Source organism: Staurois parvus, unplaced genomic scaffold (assembly GCF_062004578.1).
Source record: "Staurois parvus isolate SC_StPar_1 unplaced genomic scaffold, SC_StPar_1.0 ptg000719l, whole genome shotgun sequence".
Classification (NCBI taxonomy): Eukaryota; Metazoa; Chordata; class Amphibia; order Anura; family Ranidae; genus Staurois; species Staurois parvus.
In genome coordinates this window covers 10,189,621-10,205,679 of record NW_028318515.1, presented here as the reverse complement: position 1 = coordinate 10,205,679, position 16,059 = coordinate 10,189,621, and the positions used below count along the sequence as shown (strand labels likewise).

Here is a 16,059-nt window from a genome sequence, read left to right as displayed (position 1 = left end):
AATGATGGAACAGATGTGCAGGGGAGTACAGTGGTAAAACATGCACACAGGGGTTTATTGATGGGACACATGTGCAGGGGGGTTCTGGGGTGGAGCAGGTGTGCAGGGGGGGGTATAGTGGAGAATCATATGTGCAGGATAGTACATTGGTGGAACAGGTGTGCAAGGGTGTGGAGTAAAATGGTAAAATATGTGTGCGGGGGATTCAGTGGTGGAACAGGTGGGAGGGAGGGTGGAGACCAAGTGACCAAACATGTGTGCAGGGGGTACAGTGATGGAACATATGTGCAGGTCGGTTACAGTGGCGGGGGGGGGTTAAAGTGACAAAACGTGTGCAGGCAGCACAGTGATGAAATATGTGTGCAAGGGAGTATAGTGGTAGAACATGTCTGCTGACAGTGTAGTGGTAGAGGAACATGTGTGCAGGGTTTACAGTGGTAGTTGAACAGGTGTGCAGGTGTGGTGCAGTGATGACAGAACAGGTGTACAGAAGGTGGAGTGACAGTAGAACACATGTGTGGATAGAGTGATTGTAGAGTTATGTGGAGTGGTGGTGAAAACAGGTACAGTGGTGAAAGAGGTATGTAGCGGTGCAGTGGTGGAACAAGCCTAACGGGGCTGCAATAGTGGTACATGTGTTTTAGAAGTGCACTGGTAGGGGAAAGTTGAAGGGAACTCAGAAGCAAGGGGTACAGAGGTGATCAGTGGTGGACAAGGGACGCAGAGGCTTTGAGAGGAAATATCTGGTTGCCATGGCAATCACCCTACTTTAGGTTGTCCAGTACAAAGCCTCACTCATGGCCCGCCAATCACCCTGATTTTACTGGAAGCTATTTCCAGTCAGCGACAAAGGATCAGTTTGTGGAAGAATATTACCAGCACAATTACACACTTGTTTAGACCATGCAGCAGGTATTTTAAATCCCCTTTCTGAGGTTGCAAACTTTGGGCCTGATTGCATTGGGGCTGATCAGAGGTTTGAAGGTGTATGTATTAGGGGTGATCTGAGGTATGATGGAGCAGGAATTGGGACTGATGTGAGGTGGGAAAGTTCCTGAACTGGGGCTGATCTGAGGTGTAAAAGTGTAGGAATTTGGGCCAATCTGAGGTGTGAAGTTGGAGGAATTGGGGAGAGGTCTGAACAGGGCCGTCTTTAATACTGATTGGACCCTGCGCAAACATTTTCTTGGCTCCCCCATGCAATTTTACTCTCCACCCCAACATCCCATAAAACAAACACACACATAGATTTTAATAATGTAAACATAAAGAACTGCTCCAGGCTCACTGATTGTACCAGGCTCACTGTCTGGTTGCCAGAGGTTATTGCACATCCTTACCACTCACTAATTGGTTGCTAGAGGTTACTGCACATCATTACTGCTAACTGATTGGTTGCTATAGGTTTCTGCTTATTACTGCTTACTGATTGGTTTCTAGAGGTTACAGCACATCATTGCTGCTATAGATGTCTCAAAAACAGCCAGGAGAAAATAGAAAAGGGTCCACAGCGATTTTTGACCCATCCATAACTGGGGGTCATCATGATCTGGTAAGAGGAAGAGTGTTTGGTGATGGTGGACCCTTTTCTATCTTTCCCTGGCCATTTTTGAGACATCTATAGCAGCACTGAGGTTCCAGTGAAGAGGAGCTTATTCTATATATCTTAATTTCTGTTAAATGGACGTTTAAGTTCAAAAACGTTTTGAAGCGCTGCACATTTGTATATTATTTTATGTGTATTGTTACCTGCAATATTGTGGTGGCTGCTCATGTGGATTGAATTATTGATTATTTCACCTTTTTAATTTTAATAATTTTATATATCATAGCGCGGAATTGTAAAGATTTTTTTATATAGGACATCATTACGGCTCCCTGATTGGTTGCTAAAAGTTACTGCTGGTTCACGCTCATCTGGAATATGCAATTCAATTTTGGTCACCAGTCCTCACGAATGACTACTTAAATTAGAAAGAAGGGCAACAATTTTATTTTTGTTATATTACACTACAAGCCAAGGAAACCGTACCAATAAGATAACACTATGGGTCTGGGTCTTTTTTCCACTTTCTATTAAAAAATAAGGAAAGCATGAAGAAAAATTTGCAAAATATAATAACACAAATGTCACTGTAAAAATATAAATGTAGCCTACCTTAGGAGTACATGCAGACTAAGAGCAGAAATAATACCAAAACGTGGCAGAAAAAGAAGCATAAAAAATGCTCAGAGTGGCAAGAATTTAGGAGTTTATGAGCGTTAGGCTGGGTTCACTCTGTTGCGGGTGGTTGCAAGTGCAGGAATCGCAGGGAAATCCAATGTGAAAAAGCACCATGCAATTTCCCTGTGACTGCATTTGGAAAACGCAGGCACAGCAGCCCATACAAATGAATGGGCCGCGAACCCGCTCAGGTATGAACCTAGCCTTAGGATGTAGGGCAGTGTACAGAGGTCGGTGTTACAGTGAAGTAAATAAGTATTTGATCCCCTGCTGATTTTGAATGTTTGCCCACTCACAAAGAAATTATCAGTCTAAAAATCGAATGGTAGGTGTATTGTGACACTGAGAGACAGAATAGCAACAAAAAATCCAAAAGAAATGCATGTCTAACAAATTATGCACTGATTTGCATGTTCCTGAGGGAAATAAGTATTTGATCCCCTTCACAAAACATGACTTAGTACATGGTGGCAAATCCCTTGTTGGCAATCACAAAGGTCAGATGTTTCCTGCAGTTGGCCACCAGGTTTGCACACATCTCAGGAGGAATGTTGGCCCACTCCGTTTGGCAGATGCTCTCCAAGTCATCAAGGTTTGGTGGCTGACATTTGGCAACTCAAACTTTTAGCTCCCTACGCAGATTTTCAATCAGATTAAGGTCTGGAGACTGGCTAAGCCACTCCAGAACCTTAATGTGCTTCTTCTTGAGTCACTCTTTTGTTGCCTTGGCCATGTGTTTTGGGTCATTGTTATGCTGGAACACCCATTCATGACCCATTTTCAATGCCCTGGCTGAGGGAAGAAGTTTCTCACCCAAGATTTGACAGTTCATTGCCCCGTCCATCATCCCTTTGATGCGGTGCAGTTGTCCTGTCCCCTTAGCAGAAAAACACCCCCAAAGCAGAATATTTCCACCAGTTGGGATATTGTTCTTGGGGTCATAGGCAGCATTCCTCCTCCTCCAAACACGGCAAGTTGAGTTGATGCCAAAGAGCTTGATTTTGGTGTCATCTGACCACAACACTTTCAACCAGTCCTCCTCTGCATCATTCAGATGTTCAGTGGCAAACTTCAGATGGGCTTGGACATGTGCTTTCTTGAGCAGAAGGACCTTGCGGGCATTGCAGGATTTCAATCCTTGTCGGCGTAGTGTGTTACTAATTGTTCTCTTGGTGACTGTGGTCCCAGCTGCCTAGAGATCATTGAAAAGATCCTCATGTGTAGTTCTGAGATGATGCCTCACTGTTCTCATGATCATTGACACTTCACAAGGTGAGATCTTGCATGGCACACCAGACCTAGGGAGACTGACAGTTGTTTTGTGTTTCTTCCATTTGCAAATGATTGCACCAACTGTTGTCACCTTCTCACCAAGCTGCTTGGCGATAGTTTGGTAGCTCAGCCTCGGGTCTGCAATCCTGTCCCTGACATCCTTGGACAGGTCTTTGCTATGGTGGAGAGTTTGAATCTGATTGTTTGATTGCTCCTGTGGACAGGTGTCTTTTATACAGGTAAAAAAAATGAGATTAGCAGCACTCCCTTTAAGAGACTGCTTCTAATCTCAGCTTGTTACCTGTATGAAAGACACCTGGTAGCCAGAAATCCTCCTGAATGATAGGGGATCGAACTTATTTCCCTCATGAACATGCAAATTAGTGCATAATTTGTTAGACATGCATTTCTTTTGAATTTTTTTGTTTCTATTATATCTCTCAGTGTTACAATACATCTGCCATTTGATTTTTAGACTCATCATTTCTTTGTGAGTGGGCAAACATTCAAAATCAACAGGGGATCAAATACGTATTTCCTTCATTGTATGTAGGGCAGTGTACAGAGTTCGGTAGGCTGTAGTGCAGTGTACAGAGGTCAGTAGGGTGTAGGGCAGTATACAGAGGTCAGTAGGATGTAGGATGTAGGGCATTGTTGTACAGGGAACAGCAGGGCAGAAAACGGGGATCAGCACGGCAGAGGACAGGAGTTGACATGACAGGGGTCAGTGGAATGTAGAGCAGTATATGGAGGTCATCAGAATGTAGGACAGTGTGCAGGGTTCATTAGGGCAGAGGACAGGGGGTCAAGAGGGGACAGTACAGAGGGGTCGGCATGGCACAATAAAAGGGGTCAGGAGAGCGCAGGGCACAGTGCAGGTAGTGAGGGAACAGTACAGGGGGTCAGGAGGGTATAATATGAGGTCAGGAGGGCACACACCGGGGAATCAGGAGGGCACAGTATGGGGTCAGGAATGCACACACCAAGGGATTTGGGAGGGCACACAGCAGGGGGGGTCAGGTGGCACACGCCAGTGGAGGTTTGGGAGGGCACACACCAGGGGAGGTCAGAAGGGCACAGTATGGGGGGTCAGGAAGGCACACACCAGGGGGGTTGGGAGGACACAATATAGAGGTAGGGAAGGCACACACCAGGAGGTCAGGAGGGCTTAATATGGGGGCTGGGAGGGCACACACCAGGGGGTCGGGAAGGCACACACCAGGGTGGATGGGATTGCACAAACAAGGGAGATCAGGAGGGCACACACCAGGACGCAGTGATAATGCTTTATTGAGTGCAATTTCTCACAGTGCTATATGAAACTTTACATTTGTCAGCTAACAGCAATTTTATGCTAAGCCGCAGTAATTCAACAGATTTAGCATAGATGTGCCTGCAAGCTAATCCATTATGCACTGCTAGATGATTTAACTCCAGGCACATTCGCTCAGCTCTCTCTGCTCCATTCTGTCACACCAGCCTTTTCCAGGCGGGCACGATCTTGGAGGTCAGGCACATCCCCATCCCGCCCACTCAACCAGCAGAAGCTAGAAAGCTCCACCTCCGGGTTGTTCCTTAGGTCTGCAGGAGGGCGGCTGGGGGATCGAGGTAGGGGAGGTACAGGGGGCAGAGATTACAGTCCTGATGTGTCTGGACAGCAATTTCTAATATTGACACAGTGATTCGTGATGTAGGAGTGATATAGCTGTGAGCCAACTGCAGCTCTGATTTCTGGGATGCAGCTGGGGACAAGCAGTTTATTAGAATCTGTGGCAGATGGCAAGTATGGGCAGCGCGGGCTTAAGGGGCAGCTGCTTTGGGCCCCACAACAATGACTGGGCTCTGTGCAGCTGCCCCTTTTGCCCTGCATTAAAGACGGCCCTGGGTTTGAAGGTGCAGGACTTTGGGTTGATCTGAAGTGAGAATGTGCAGGAATTGAAGACTAACCTGAGGCATGAATGTGCAGGATATAACGCTGATTCGAAGAATCAGGTCTAATCTGAGGTGGGAAAGTGCAGGCAATGGGACCAATCTGAGGTTTAATTATACACATTTTGTGTGTGTCCCAGTAAATATAATAACTAATAAATGTAATTTACCATTATCAGTGCAACTGTGAGTGGGTGGATAAACAACAATCAAAAGAGTCAATTGCAACCAACGCAGGCCATGCAATATCTTTCTCCCCCAGAAGAATGTCCAAAAAATCCAGGCTCGAATGAAGGAAGTAATGAGCAGGCCTTGATTATTGGCAAGAGAGAGCATGCAATACTTAGGCCTTCTGTTATCCACCATCCCAGTTGTTACTTGGATCAGATGCTGAAGAAGGAAGTTTCAATACAGTTTCCTTCACCAGTGGGACTATCAAGTATTGAACCAGAAGATCCTCATACCAGGTCCAATAGCCTGTTCATTAACTTGGTGAACGGTTTTGCACAATCAGATGGGCTGTGTCCCTTTTGAACCTCCAGAAGCAGGCTGGTGGGTTGGGGGAGCTCGCTGCTTAGGTTACCAGGTCCAAGATCGTTGGAAGAATTCCAATCTGCAAGAGTCAGAGGCTTCCTGACTCAGACTGCTAGCATTCCAGTATCTGTTACGTGGAAAAGTGGTCAAGCTGCTTTCAGCCATTCGGACAACAGTGGCTTACTTGGCCTGTCAAGGGGGCACAACAAGCTTTACTCTGCTGAGAATAGCCTGTCAAATCTTCCTTTGGGCAGTAGAGAATGTAGCCTTGCTTCATACCTACCAGGAACAGAGAACATTCTGGCAGACCAGAGCCAGAGTTTTGTGAATCGCAACGAATGGTGCCTCAATTTGAAATGATTGCGGAACTTCCAGGTTCCCCCCTACTTCTACTAATTTGGGACCCGCAAATCCTGGGCCAAGATGCCCTTTCCAGGCCATGGAGCTTTCATCTAGTGCACATCTTTCCTCCAATCCCTCTGATTCTAAGGGTTCTCCCGACGATGCAACGAGAATTGGGGGCAATACTAGTCCTGTCCTTTTGACCAAGGATTCCCACCCCAGTCAGGAGGAATGATATGTTGAACGCTAAGTGAGGGGAGAAATCCTCTCTTATGGGCTAGGAAAGAGGTTGTTCTGGAGGGGTCAGAGAGGGCAGAGCTGACCCATGGTAGGCTGACATGGGCAGGATCCAGGAAAGGAAAATTACGGTAAGGTATACAATTTTCCATAATATATAGATATACAATATATTGCCAAAAGTATTGGGAAACCCCTCCAAATCATTGGATTCAGGTTTACCAATCACCTCCATGGCCACAGGTGTATAAAATCAAGCACCTATGCATGCAGATTGCTTCTACAAACATTTGTGAAAGAATGGGTCGCTCTCAGGAGTACAGTGAATTCAAGCATTATACCGTGATAGGTTGCCACCTGTGCAATAAGTCCATCCATGAAATTTCCATGCTACCAAATATTCCACGGTCAACTGTTAGTGGTATGATAATAAAGTGGAAGCAACTGGCAACAACAGCAACTCAGCGGGGTCAGCGTATGCTCAAGCGCTCAGTGCACAGAAGTCACTAACTGTCTGCAGAGTCAATAGCTAAAGACCTCAAAAATTTGTGAGGTCTTCATATTAGCACAACAACAGTGTGTAGAGAGCTCCATGGAATGGGTTTCAATGGGTTTCAACTGCTCTAGAGTCCAATGGAAGTGGTGTAAAGCATGCTGCCACTGGACTCTAGAGCAGTGGAAATGTGTTCTCTGGAGTGACGAATTGCGCTTCTCTGGCAATCCGATGGATTGGACTCTAGAGCAGTGGAAATGTGTTCTCTGGAGTGACGAATTGCGCTTCTCTGGCAATCCAATGGACGTGTCTGAGATTGTTGATTGCTAGGAGAACAGTACTTGCCTGACTGCATTGTGCCAAGTGTAAAGTTTGGTGGAGGGGGTATTATGGTGTGTTGTTGTCCTTCAGGGGTTGGGCTTGGCCTCTTAGTTCCAGTGAAGGTAACTCTTAAAGCATCAGCATACCAAGACATTTTGGACAGTTTCATGTGCCCAATTTTGGGGATGGGTCCTTCCTCTTCCAACATGACTGCGCACCAATGCACAAAGCAAGGTCCATAAAGGACATGGATGAGCGAGCTTGGAGTGGAGGAACTTAACTGGCCTGCACAGAGTCCTGATCTCAGCCCGGTAGAACACCTTTGCGATGAATTGGAGTGGAGACTGCATGCCAGGCCTTCTTGTCTGACATCAGTGCCTGACCTCACAAATGCGCATCTGGAAGAATGGTCAAACATTCCCATGGAACACTCTTAAACCTTGTGGACAGTCTTTTGAGAAGAGTTGAAGCTGTTATGGCTGCAAGAAGTGGGCCAACTCAATATTGAACCCTAACTAAGACTGGGATGTCATTAAAGGTCATGTGTGTGTAAAGGCAGGCATCCCAATACATTTGGCAATATAGTGTGTATACAATAGATATATATATTCTGACCTCACATATCATATACCCCTCTTTCCATGTACAAATGTTGCAACTATATCAAATGAATCATGTGCTTATATACTAGGTGGTGAACCAGAGCAGGTTTTCGCATTGGCAATAAATGTATACATGAGAGCAAGAAATGTTACAACACACATTTTAAACAGTGTCACTTTAAAGTTCTAATAAAGAAAACACCTCTATAAATATGGATGTGGGATTCGAGTGACATACCACTACACCCTTAACACAGAACTATTAGGAAAATCCATCTTACCTTTCTGATCTTATTACACGCTTGTTACTCTTTACACAAGAGTCTAGTTTTTCTCTTGATATTTCAGTATTATTGCTTTAAAAAGATCACAGCAGTGTGGTATAGTAAAAATTAAACAGAGTCTGCTTTAACCATTATGCCAAACAGCCAACTTCACCCAGCAGTAATGAAATAGAATAATTTATAGCAGCTTGTGAATTCTGACCGTTCTAAAAAGACATATTTAAAGAGTTTTCCCAAAGGAAAGAAAAGCTTTCTTAGGATGTACATATTTTATTTATTTCTGAATCCATCTGGATTTTCTCATTCAGTGTTTGTATCTTTTTATTTTCTGCAAATCATTTTGATCCAAGTAAACGTTCTGCCCTTGTGTCACTCAGATAAGATGTACTTCCACATGCTGATGCATCTATTTACATATAAATCTAAGCTGCATTTATGTTTATATATACTGTATATGTTTGTATTTTTTATTTTAACATTTAACATATACGGTAATTATTTAGCTAATGCAAGTTTTAAAGAAGAACAAAGAGACTTTTTATAAATGTTCAAATTTTGGGGTATTGGAAGTGCTCACCATTCATATTCTATCCCATAATCTATCTATCACCCTTCTATCACATTATTATTTTTGTATGCTATTTGATCATAAAAGTGAATACATGTTGTTAGGATTTGTGGCAAAGGTCAAGCTATAACATAAGGAGATTGCAATTGGAAATATGCAGGGCTTAAAATTTGTATTTTGGGGGGATAATTAACCACTTCAAGTCCGGACACTTTCACCCCCTTCCTGCCCAGGCCAATTTTCAGCTTTCGGTGCTTTCACACTTTGAATGACAATTGCGCGGTCATGTAACACTGCACCCATATGAATTTTTTTAGCATTTTTTGAGACAGATAAAACTTTATTTTGTGGTATTTATTCACCACTGGGATTTTTATTTTTTTTATGATATAAATGAAAAATTTCAAACATTTTGAAAAAAGTGTTTTTCTTATAAAATGTATTTTATTTTTTTATATTATTATTATTATTTATATTATTTATGAGTTTTTTGTGTTTTTTTTTTTACATATTGTCACCCTAGCAGTACAGTGTCACCATAGTGACACATAATTGACAGCAGTGCTGGACACTGATTGGCAGCACTGCTGAGCACTGATTGGCAATGATAGGAAGCACTTATGTGCACTGATAATCAGTGCCCTGATTGGCAGTGTAGATGTCTCCTTTCACACTTCCCGGTTATCGGCTTTGACAGCATGAGGAAAGTACTGCTGATACCCAGCAACTGTGTTTGCAGCTGTGATTGGACACAGCTGATCATGTGGTAAATGGCCACTGTGATTGGCCCTTTACTGTGACATGTGATCAGCTGTGTCTGAAGAACACAGCGATCACAGAGAGCGCTGGGTGCGTTTCTGGGAGGACTGGATGACCGTGCTGTAGCTGTCATTCAGCTATAGCGCAGTCAGCAAGTAGTTAAAACGTTTTGCATAAGAAGAGGCCACCTCTACAGCTGTAGCCACATTGTTTTATTGTATTCCCAGGGCAAGGGGTTCTCAAGAATTGTAGATTTGAAACAGTCTCGAATGAAGTTTAGTATTGCACCTGACCACCCTCTCCCCTTATCTGGCTCAGGGGGTGTAGGAGTACTCATTATGTCTTTTCCTGTTTGCTTGGGGGGCTGGTGGATGCCTTCAGACCTTGCTGGGCTGGCTCCTTCCCTGCTTCACAGGCCATCCTCCCAAGGAAACAATGGGATTTAGATCTTCCCTCCCAGAATCCTGCCTGCAGGTGGACTCCCCCCCCCTTCCGGGACCCCCTTCCAGGCTCCAAACTCCAGCTCCTCACTCCATCTTCCAACCCGTCACCCACTGGCTCTGCTCCTGGGCTCTGTGATACTTAAGGGTTGCCTTGGTCACCATGCCCAGCCTCATGTGAGGGGACTGGCCAAGTTCCCTCAAGCACACAGATCTGAGCCGCCTCCTCTCCTCCATCCTTCCTCCAGAAAGCTCTGAGGTATCTGGAGAGGTGGGAGGGCTCCAGAAATTCTAACCTTCAGAACCTCCCTAGACTGTCCTGAGGTGAACTCCTGCGTCACTCACAGGCTCATTCATCCCAGGCTGCTACTCAGCCTCTGCTTAAAAAGAACCCAACCTATCTGGCTAACCTGGAGGGTGTCCTGCAAAATTTGAAAAAATATGGGGGAATAAGGGTCCTGCCCTGGCTCATGTGAACACCTTAGTTCATTCTGGTATTCTTGCCCACCAGGCAGGGGCGGACTGACAACTCATGGGGCCCTTGGGCAATAGGGGATCATGGGGCAACTGTGTCCTTGCCCAAACTCAAAAAAGCCTATGAAAAAGGTACCAGGGGCATCTCATGGGGCCCCCTACTGACCCGGGCAGTGCCCGAGTTTCCAAATGGTCAGTCCGCCCCTGACACCAGGTCTCTCTCCCACTTTACTGTATATGATCCATATGATCCGCTTTCCTAGGCTTGTATTTAATAACGACACCATATGAAAAGTAGCAGTAAATATTTTTTACAACTGACATTATGAACTTGGCTTCATAATCTTTATTATATATGTGTTTGTTCATGACAAAAAGGATGAGTACATCTTTTCACTATTGTCGCTATTACTGTATGCTAGTTGTTTTCCCTTTATTACGATTTTGCACTGTGTGCTTTCTAACAGATGTCATACATATGTGCGCTTTAGTCAGCTTAATTAAATCTACTATAAAAGTAAATTCTTTTGTAGGAGACTGCACCAACAAATTTTAGATTTAGATTCTTTTTTCCATTTCTCAACAATTTCAGCAGGCATGGGGATGGAGAAGACACCACTGTGTTCCTTGACTGTAAGTGATGTTGCCTGTCCAGCTCTGCTTTTTATTGGAGCTGTGTAAATCTCAGGAATGGATGGACAGGATTACAAATAACATTTCTGTAGCATGTTTCCCTAAAATAAAAAAAACTTTAACTGAAAGATATATGTCCTAGATTGTAAGCTCTAAGGAGCAGGGCCCTCTGTATCCTTGTGTACCAAATTGTATTGTAACTGTAATGTCTACCTTCATTTTGTAAATCGCTGCGCAAACTGTTGGTGCTATATAAATGCTGTATAATAAAAAATAATAATATGAAACCTGCAGTTTATGAACTTCTTAATAATGATAGTTGCCTGGCTATTATACTTTGAGTCACTGACTCGCAATAAGTATGAAGATCACTTGTATTGGCTCCTTTCTGAGTTAGGCTGACTGCTATTGTTCCAGATAATTAGTGATGTCAGTGGTAGCCAGGTAACTAGAATTTTTAAAAGATGATTGGGTTTACTGTCAATGTGCCAATGATTGGGTTTACAGTCATGACCACAACTATTGCCTAAAGTCATATTTGTTCCTAAATGTCCACACTTGGCTTTGCTTTCTTTTTATTAAATGTTGATCTTTTTGGTATTTTACAAGGGGCGTTCAAGTCAAATCGGGACTTTTGAGTTTGTATAATAAAAAAACAAATTTCAAGGAGTGGAAGCTGCATTTATTTTTCAACATACTCCCCTGCTACATTGTTACACTTATCCCAGCATTTAACTAACATCTAGAAAGCCTCGGCATAGAAAGATTTGTCAGTACACCTGAACCATCCTAGGACAGCCTGCCTTACTTCATCATCAATGTGTTTGCCGTTCCCACAGAAAGATTCGTCTCTTGTGCAATTTCATGACAGGTTATGCGTTGATTATCCAGGATCAGGCGTGCCATGGGCTGAATGTTCACAGGATTGACTGCTGTGAGCTGGGAACCACCAAGGCTGGGATCATCACTGAGGGACATGTGGCTATCTTTGAAATGTCTACACCATTCATATGCCTTAATGCAGCTGAACGTCTCATCACCATACTGTGCTCAAAGTCTTCTGTAGATATCCGCAGATTTTATGCCTTCATTCACGACAAACGTTATCACCATACACTGTTCCATGCACACAGTAACACTGTTGTCTGCCATCTTGATTAACAGTCTCTGTGTTACGTCTACTGCCTATCAGTAATAAGACACATTTGCCACTTACTACTGCATGTAGTACCACCACTCTGGCATCCCTTTCTATGCCTGTAAAATTAAAAGTCCCAGTTTGATTTAAATACCTCTAGCAGTCCACAGGACAGGATTCCCCAGAGCGCGGAGTCTAAGCCCCAGTCTGCTTGTTCACCAGGGCCCCTGATGGTGAGGATGGACTTGGAGCAGACAGGAACCAGGTCACAGCCCCTGAGTACACCTGTCTGAGGTAGAGTAATCCGCCAGGGGTCTATGCAGGTGGAGAGCCTGACGTGAAGAGGCAGAAGGCGGAAGCAGGGATGGCTGGATCCGTACAGGATGGATGGATGGACGGATGAGCGTTGTCAAACGGGCCGGGTCGGTAACAGTGGTGTCAGTGAAGTACCAGGCAGCAGGCAGAAGAGTAGTCAGGTCACTCGCCGAGGTCGGCAACAGGAGTTTAGATCAAAATAGGGAATGTCCAGAAGAGAGGTCAAAACAAGCCAGAGCAGAAGTCAGCAGAGGTCAGGATCAGGCAAGGTCACCAACGAATCACCAGGCAGGAACACAGGAAACAATCAGACCATATGGCAATGGAAGTCTGTGCAGGGCAGGTTTAAATAGTGCGCCCTGCCATTGGTGCCAGGCGAGCGACCGCGATCGCAAGTGCGCATGCGCGGCCGCCACCGCCCAGGTCCTAGTACCCGCCGGCTTGCATGAATCGGCACACTGAGCATGCGCCGGCTCGCTTGTCGCCACGATTGCTGACACCCTGCCCTCAAGTAGCTTACAATATAAGGTCCTTTAAGGCAGCCATACATGAATTAAAATGCAGTCGGATCAACAGGGACCAGCCAAATTTTGATACATATATGGAAAGGATGCTTATGTATCAATCAGCTTGTGTAACCAGCCTGTCAGGTTTTTCCCGAACGATCAGTGCTGCCAGCTATAGCCGGCTCCCCACCTTCAGAATACAATAGCACAGCCCATCCAACAGGTAATCCAACAAAAAAAAAAAAATTAATGTATGGCCAACCTTACTTGCATTCATACCTACTAAACCTACTTTAGACAATTAACCTACCAACAAGTCTTTGGAGTTTGGAGAGAAACTGGAGTACCTGGAGGAAACCCACACAGGCACAGGGAAACATGCAACCTCCATGCAGGTAGTGTTGTGGCAGAAGTGCTAACCCTGGTTTTAATTATGAGCCTCCTATTAAATTTTACTTGATTAAAAAAATTTAATTAACAAAAAATGTGTTATACTTACAGCATTTGCTGTTGCAAACCTGAACTGCTCTGTCTGTGTATTAACATTAGAACGTAATGCTTAAGAACAAGCTTGTGCTAATATTGCAGTTTGATTTCTTGTATGAAAAACTTTTAAGATAAGACTTGATGGCTGCCTGTGTACGGGGATCAGCTTAATTTGGCTGATTTCCTTTTTGAATTCCCAGTTTTCTATCTGGAGCTGGCTTTGAGGGTTGTGGTTCTGTGCTGCTGACTGAGTTTAAAAAGGGAACCATACGGACATAAAGACAGTTTGTTCACAGACCAGCAGGGGGGATTCTCGATTCAGGATAAAGCACAGCCTGTGCTGTAAAAGGTCTGAAAAGTTCTTTATTTATCTCTGCAGTCCTGTAGAGCTGCCTACGTGCAGGTGTTTGGCTTTATGCGTTGTCAATGGTGTAGTAATTCTGAGTAATTTAGTAAACTTTCTCCACAGTTTGCAAACAGCTCATTGGAAATAATCAAATGACTCGAAATGAGTGTAATACATACTAAAGACAACTGACTTTCCACTGTCTGTTTATTTATTTCAGGTACTTATATAGCGCCGCCAATTTATGCAGCGCTTTACATATATATTGTACATTCACATCACTCCCTAACCCTCAAGGGGGGTACAATCTAAGGTCCCTAACTCACATTCATACATACGCATACTAGGGACAATTTAGCCAGGATCTAATTAACCTACCAGCATGTCTTTGGTGTTAATTTTTTCTTAAATTTTTCTGGAGATAAAAAGAAGCTGTTTTAAAAAATGTTAATAACAAAAGATATAATAAAGCTAAAATATTAATTACAATATGCTGGAATCAGTGCAATCTGACACAGCATGGACAAGGTGGCCTTATCCAGATATATAGCAAAACCAGTTTGCAAAAAGAAAGATATACTTATTATGATTGGGAGCGATAATAGGGAGCACATTACAGCCTACAGTGGATCTAAATGCTCATTTACACAAGTATTGCCCTCTGAAAAGCGATCTGCAGTCGATAGCTTTTTAGAGAGTGTTTGGCAGGCATTGAGCAGGCCACATGGTGTCTCATCACTGCCCTTTTAAGCCCCTAAAAGCCTGCACCACCACAGTTACGGGACAGTTGCAAGGCGGTTGAATGGATAATGTTTGGTGGGTGGTATTGCCTGTCGAATGCAATTGGTTGGATCATGTTTGCGTGTGTATACTCCTGCATAGCTGCTGGTTGAACAAAAAAAAACCAAACTACCTGTCTTTGGCCAGCTTTCTTTTTGTATGGCCAATTTAGGTTTGCTAAAGTACTCTGTGTTAGAAACAGTTGTCTTTTTTTTAATTAAATACTTGTTTTCAACTTTTGTTTTAATGTATTTTTTTTTTAATTTCAGTGGTGCTGTTCTGCATCCTCTTTGCACTCAGTTCTTGTCTACATAAACATACTTCAGAAATGTATATTACCATGCTAAAGCTTATATGAGACTTTATTGATGTCGTTTACATACTGTATACTTTGGGTACCAAAGTGCCAAGCTTCTGTTTTTGTGTTTTATTCTCATCACTGAAATAATCCCCTACAAATGATGAAAAATGATGCAGGGGGGAAGAGGATGGGGTGGGATGTAGTGAGTGACTGAAGATTCTGCACAAACCAGCTTATTACTTCCGGTTTCAAAATTTTTATTGAAAACCATAAGAAATAATACAGTGTGTTATATGTATTTCCAGATGTTATCATAGAAAACTGAAACTGACATTGCCATTCAATAAGAAAAACATCAGTAAAGTGAATAAATACCAAATAATCTTGGATCTTTTCAAATAATCATCACACATTGTTGTTTGTATGCAAATAGGAAATGTCTGACTTATGCGGGCCATAGATGGGATGAAAAACGAAAAATCGGCCGATTTTCGGATCGTTAGTGCGGTAATCGGTTGGCCGTTTTTAGTGATTTTTGCCCTTTTTGATTATCGGTCCTGCTAGAAAATAATCTGCCAAATTTGTCATTCTGCCGATTTTCACGGCAATGATGGACAAATCTGCCGATCTTTTCCGATTTTAAAAAATGCGCATGAGCAGTGACATGAAAGAAGAAGGAAAAGGAGAAAAGGAAAAAATAGAATATGAAGTAGAAGAAGAAAAGAAGAAATAGAATATGAAGAAGAAGAAAAGAAGAAATAGAATATGAAGAAGAAGAAAAGGAAGAAATAGAATATGAAGAAGAATAAGAAAAAGAAAACGAAGAAATAGAATATGAATAAGAAGAAGAAAAAAAAAAGAATTTCAGTCCAATATTATATTTGACATTTAAAAGTATAGCAACATTGTATCTATTTGTATCCGAATAGAAACATCTGTATCCGAAATGGCTACAAATAGATACAATGTTGCAACTTTTTCTTCTTTTTATTCATATTATATTTCTTCTTCTTCTGCATATTGTATTTCTTCTATTTCTTCTTCTGCATATTGTATATAATTGCTGCCTGTAGAC

At 43.1% G+C, this 16,059-nt stretch overlaps 1 long non-coding RNA gene across 1 annotated transcript in view; it reads right to left on the bottom strand.

The window, feature by feature from the left end:
• The window catches only part of LOC149445557 (uncharacterized), an 83,050-nt gene that overhangs the window by 9,909 nt on the left and 57,082 nt on the right, over positions 1-16,059 (bottom strand). The window lies entirely within an intron of this gene.